This window comes from Typha latifolia, chromosome 1 (assembly GCF_019914945.1).
Source record: "Typha latifolia isolate L0001 chromosome 1, TyphaL0001v2, whole genome shotgun sequence".
In the NCBI taxonomy this organism is placed as follows: domain Eukaryota; kingdom Viridiplantae; phylum Streptophyta; class Magnoliopsida; order Poales; family Typhaceae; genus Typha; species Typha latifolia.
Window position 1 is genome coordinate 14,415,068 of NC_133086.1, and position 7,062 is coordinate 14,422,129.

Here is a 7,062-nt window from a genome sequence, read left to right on the forward strand (position 1 = left end):
TATCATTGTTCGTTGTTACAAATTATTGTCTCAAGGGTCACTGAGACAAGCTCGTTTTGATTTCAAGAGTCAAATATATCACTTTAATAAAAGATTTTCATATATAGTTGCGCTATTCAGTGGGCAATCGGTAAGCAGTTTTTATATTTGCTATTTTATTTGTGGTTAATTTGATCTTAGTGAAAAAGATCGACGGTTATTACCCTAATTTAGGGTTTTTCATGTAAATCTCATGCGTTTGCGCTACTTACTATTTATTGATAATTGTTTAGTGTTAAATCTTCACGTAAGAGATTATATAGTCCATAGTATAGTGTGCCCTAGATTTTTCACAAGAGATAGATAGAAGAGAGGTTTTCCTAGGTGGATAATAGACGAAGAAGTATATATGTTCCAGTGGAGGAGATTTTCTCGTCTTGGAATGAGATTTTTGATAGTGGAATTTTTTAAGATTAAACCTTAATTGTTGGCTCTGCATCTCTCAATTTCTAGAAGCTATTTTTTTAAAGCTCTTTTTCTCTTCGTTAGAGTGTCATCTCGTAATAATGCTAGTAGGTAGAGTGACTCTTTTATTTTTCTACCATTGTAGTAGAGAAATTAATTTGCTATGGTAAAGGCCATCATGGTTATTATTATTTTCTTTTACCAACTTTGTTTTTCTAAACAAAAATAGTCTTGATGTGTGATTGTTCTTGTTCTTGACTGTGATGGTGTGGCTCTATGTATTTTTAGTGACTGTCTTGATGTTGTAATTAATAGCCATTAATGACGACTCTAATTGAGTACTCTTCTCTATAGTCAAGAGTGTAAATGCAGGATTTCTTTTATACCCTAATTTCAGGATATCCTTCGTTAGCAGATATATATAACAATACATTACCTTTTAAAATTGTTCCTCAAGTGATCCCCTACTTTCTGAAGTTGTAAACCAACTGAATGATTGGCATGCATATGGGTTTTTTTATCAATATATATGTATATATGCAAGAGAGTTGAAGTAATGCAAGATATTATTATTGGGAAGAGATACAAATTGTGGGGTTTCTATTTCATGTTTCCACCTATCAACAGTCTGGATGTGTCAGAACATATTTATGGCTACATAAATGGGGTAATGTTATGAATAATAAATGAGTGAGGAGTTGAGTGGTTTTTGGCTTCTTTATTATTCATATTAGAAGGCTTTTAATGGAGTATTGTTTTGCAAAGCCTTATGATACAATGAGATTGTAATGCAAGTTCTCAATGCATGTTAAGCAAGTTATTCGCCTTTATTATTATTATCGTTCACACTCTAATCAACCATTAGTTTTTTTAATGGGAAATTACCATCTAGACTAGTTAAATAAATTATAGATGCAAAATAACCTTAATACTTTGAGTAAATATTTCAAGATTAAGATAAAATTAAGAGAGGAACCAGCTTTTGCAATCAAATGAGGGGTATTTTATGTATTTTAGTCTTTATTTAGGGATAATTTTTCTTAGATCCTTGAACTATTATTATTTTTCATATACACTTCCTAAACTCCTTTTTTTTAATCACATACTAAACCAAAAAAATTTAGTTTAGAGGTTCATATATTTACTCTTTTTCCCTTGATTCAAGGAGCTGTATATATATATATATATATATATATATATATGTATATATATATATATATATATATCTTTTAATTTAGGGGGCATATATGTGTGTAATAAAAAGTTTAGAAAATATATGCGAAAAATAGTGATACTTCATGTCTAAGTGAAATTATCTATTTTATTTAAATACAAATAGAATGTTCTCTATTGCATCACCTATTGTTAACTTAAGGTTAATTCAAGGTATTTGTGAGGCATTAAAAGTAAATATAAAAAAATATCCATATGATAGAATGTGTGTTAGGTTTTTATTGTTGGCAATTGTGTACAAAATATTCTAAATGTTTTTATACATGTATATGAGCATTTATACAAGTCTAGAAAGTATTTGTTTTGAAGAATTGCAAGATTAATGGAGAAGAGTTTACGAGTTCACATCGCGTTCACACAAACAGAGAGCAGCGTTCACAAGCGTGTTCGAACGCAAGCACATGCGTTCGCATAGATAGTAACACCGCGTTCACATGTGCGTTCGAACGCGAGCGCATGCGTTCGCACAGATAGTAACACCGCGTTCACAAGTGCGTTCGAACGCGACCGCATGCATTCGCACAGATAGTAACACCGCGTTCACAAGCACGTTCGAATACGAGCGCATGCGTTCGCACAGACAATAACACCACATTCATAAGTGCGTTCGAATGTGAGCGCATGCGTTCGCACAGACAGTAACACCGCGTTCACAAGCGCGTTCGAACGTGAGCACATGCGTTCACACAGACAGTAACACCACGTTCGCATAGACAGAAAGTGTTGTTTCTACGCATGTTCGAACACAGCCATGGCCTATTGGAATGCACCTGAGATCTAGTCAGGCCGTTCAAACGCACCCAGGCCGCGTTCGAACGCACCTACGAAGTTTGCAATTTTTAGACTTTTGTGAGTTCGGATAAAACTTAGATTTGGTTCTATCTTGGGGATTTTATATAAGTATTGTGATGCCTTAACTCTAGGGAGTTTAGTGTAGCAATTTTGAAGGAGACTTTTTGAGGCTACATTGTTTCTTCAACCAACAAGGTCCTACTATTCTACAAGGCTTAATATTTCGTTTTAAGGACTATCTAGACGAAAGATCAATCTCGAGGGCTACTGAGGTTGGATATCAATCACGAGAAGCGGTGAATCGTGGGTTCTAGTGAGCAAAACTGAGAGAAACAAATTCGTTGGGATCGACGAGTTGTTTTGTGAGTTAGTCTTGTAACTGCTTTTATTTTAGTGATTGGTTTTGATCCGAGTTTGGATCCGTGATTATTTCCCGTTTGGGTTTTTCCACATTAAAATCTTGACATTCATCTATGCTTTCATTTTTTAATATTTCTTTTGATTTTTATTTAAGCAAACAAGTAATATCATTGGCTAGGGTTTAGGTATTTTTTTCAATTGGTATCAGAGCGGGTTCTCTCACCTTTAGACAAAGATCATATAGGCATCGATTTTCATAGAGATGGATAATCATCTATTAGATCTCCTATTCTAGATGGATCAAATTATGGATATTGGAAAGCTAGGATGAGAGCTTACTTGAAGTATATCGATGAGTGAGTATGGATTACTGTAGTGAACGGTTGGAGTGCACCAATGTACATGGTGAATGATAAGCTTATTGAAAAACCGATAGAGTCGTGGGATAGGGCAGATTATGAAAAAATTGGATGGAATAGCAAAGCAATAAATATAATTTTTAGTTGTGTTTCCTCGGAAGAATTTAGAAGAATTTCTACTTGTGAGATAGCAAAAGAAACTTGGACGATCTTAGAAACTACTCACGAATAAACTATGGATGTAAAACTTTTGAAACTTCAAATGTTGACTACTAGTTTTGAAACTCTAAGTATGGAAGAGAATGGGACATTTGATGAGTTCTATGCAAAGCTAAGTGATATAGTCAACTCTAGTTTTAACTTAAGAGAGAAAATTCCTGAAAATAGAATGTTCGTAAGATCCTTAAGTCTCTCCTAGAAAGGTTTCAGGCAAACGTTACAGCTACTGAGAAAAGTAAGGACATCGATTCTATAAAGGTTGAACAATTGGCTGGAAATCTATAAACATTTGAGTCTAGCCTTTCAAAACCTACTTAGTCCAAAAGTATAGCCTAACCACTGCTGAACAAAATTTAGATGAGTCTGATGATGAAGGTGATTTAGATGTTGAGATGTTGGCCATATTTGTTAAAAAGTTCAATAAATTTTTTGGAAGCCAAACAAGTTAAATGCTGAAAAACTTGAGAAAAATAAAGCCTTTGTGAAAAAGAAGAATTCTGTGAGTCCGAATACTTGAGTGAGCAACAATAATTTGAAATAGAAAAATAAGAATTCTATTAATAAATTTCGATGTTTTGAATATTCTAGTTTTGGACACATCGCACAAGAATGTCCTAATTATCTTAAGAGGAAGAGTAAAGCTATGAAAGTCACTTGGGATGACTTAGATGAATCTGATGAAGATTCTGAGAAAGACCAAGAGAACTTTGTAGCTTTCGTCTCCTCTCTTTTTAATACTCTCTGCTATTGATTCTAATAGTACAAATGAACAGGATGTGTTATCAGCTAAAGAAGAAGAATCAGAAATACAAAAGGCCTATAATGCTTTGTACCTGGAGACGTTTAAACTCAAGAAGAGCAATCTTAAACTACTTCAACGACTCAAGGTAATCAAACTAGAAAGAAATCAATTTGAGGAGAAGTACAAACTGGAACTTAAACTTGTCAAAATCCTTACTCAACAACCTGACGATGTGAAAGATAAGATGAAGGCTGATGAAATTGAACTAGAGTGATTGTAGAAGAAAGTGACATTTCTTAAAGGGAAGAACAAACTTGACGAGATACTAAACGCTTAGATTTCAGGAAAAGACAAGTATAGAGTTGGATACACTGGTAATTCAAATAATAATAAAATTATCTTTATTTCTGTAGGTCTACAAAAGGAAGAAAACCTGATGTCATCAACCATATTTACAAAGCAATCCTGGATGAGTGTCTCTAAACTGAAGATGAATCAATAAACTGGTAAATTTTTAACGGTGTAAAATATAAACTTTAGACATACTCCTCAATAAAAAATGAGTAAAAAAGGGTTTTTTCTGACATGTTTTCATTATGGCATTCAAGGGCATATACGACCTCATTGCAAATTTTTACAAAAACCTAGGAGTGCCTTCATTTATTGGGTGAAGACAAAGGCATATGGGTCAAGAAAAGTGACTTGAAATGTTATGTTGTACATACTGCCTTAAAAGCTTTAAATTCTGATTTGTAGTATTTAGATAGTGGTTATTCAAGACATATGTCAGGTGACAAATCCTTATATTCTAATCTCGAAGAGCATGAAAGGGGAGTTGTGATATTTGGAGATGGTAATTCATCCAAGGTAATAGATAAGGGAAATGTAAGTACTTCTGGTGTTTCTATTTTTAAAAATGTTCTTTTTGTTAAGGGCTTGAAAGCAAATCTACTAAGCATCAGTCAATTTTGTGATAAAGATTATAAGGTAAAATTCTCCAAAAATGATTATACTATTCTAGATCATGATGGTAATATTATATGTTTTGGATCTAGAACATCTAATAATTGCTATGTTGTTGAAACTTCATATAAACTGAAATGTAACAGTGCCTCTTTTGACATTGCAGATCTTTGGCATCAACGTTTTGGACATGTGAATCACAAGAAATTGTTTAATCTGTCCAAACAAGAAGTGGTAAGAGGAATATCTAAAGTGAAGGAAATGTCAAAAAGAGTACGGTTTGTGTCAACTTGGAAAACAAATTAGAATCTCATATAAGAAAGTAAATGCAGCTACCACTGACCGTGTGTTATAATTAGTCCACATAAACTTAATGGGTTCAACAAAAATGAAAAGTCTTGGAGGTAAACGCTATATATTCTTAATGGTCGATGATTACTCCAAATATACCTGGGTTATCTTTTTACGTGAGAAGTCTGAAATCTTTAAAGTTTTTAAATCACTATGCTTGAAACTGTAGAATAAAAAATATACTACCCTAGTTAGGATTCATTCTGATCATGGTAGAAAATTTGAAAATAAATTTTTTTCCATATTTTGTGATTCTCTTGGTATTTAGCATGAATTTTTAGTTCCTATAACTCCAGAACGGAATTATGAAAAGAAATAACCGTGTTGTATAGAAAATGGCTAGGGTTATACTTCACGCTAAAAAAGTTCCTCAAAGGTTTTGGGCTGAGGCGGTCAATACAGCGGTACATGTGATAAATCGTGTTTATTTAAGACCAGGTATAAAAATGACTACATATGAAATCTGAAAAGGTAAGAAACCTAGTGTTAAATATTTTCGAGTATTTGGTAGCAAATACTATATCTTGCATGATCGAGAATATTTGACAAAATTTGACACTAGGAGTTGTGAGGGCATCTTCTTAGGGTATTCTAATAATAGCAGACCTGCAGAGTATTCAATCTTGACACTTCTACTTTATGGAATCTACTAATGTTATTATAGATGAATCCACTGCTGACAAAACTAAAGCTACTCCTATTTTTGTTCTTGCAAGTACACATAACGAAGACATTGGAAAGGAGCTTGATCTAGCAATTGAGAAATAGGATGAGGACAAGGTTAAAATGAATAAAGATGACTGCAATGTACTAGAACCATCTGCTAGAATGAAACTAAATCATCCACTATCACAAGTGATCGGAGACATGAATGAACCATTGAAGACAAGATGACAAATCTAATGTTGTACATCTTCTTTTGAACCTAAAAATGTGAAGGAAGCATTGTTAGATGACTCTTGGGTCAATGCTATACATGAGAAACTAGAGCAATTTTCTAGGAATGATGTTTAGTATTTAGTTCCTAGACCTAAGAATGTGAACGTAATTGGAACAAAATGAATATATAAAAATAAAAGTGATGAACATGGTAGTATAGTTCGAAATAAAGCCAGACTAGTGGCACAGAGATACACTCAGGTTGAGGGTATAGATTTTGATGAGACATTTACTCCTGTTGCTAGATTAGAGTCTATTCATATACTGCTTGCCATTGCTTGTTATTTAAAATTTAAATTGTTTCAAATGGATGTTAAAAGTGCTTTCTTAAATGGTATCATGAATGAAGATATTTATATGGAACAACCTAAGGGTTTTGAAGATCATAAATTTCCTTCTCATGTTTTTAAATTGAAAAATGCTCTTTACGAGCTAAAACAAGCTCCAAGAGCTTGGTATGTGAAGTTGACCACTTTTTTAGGGGATGCGGGGTTCACTCGAGGGGGAGTGGACAAGACATTATTCATTAGACGTGAGAACAAGAGTTTAGTTGTGGCACAAATATATGTGGATGACATTGTCTTTAGGGTAATAAGTCAATATTTAGCTAAGGAGTTTGCAGATCTCATGCACAGTTATTTTGAGATGAGCATGATCGGT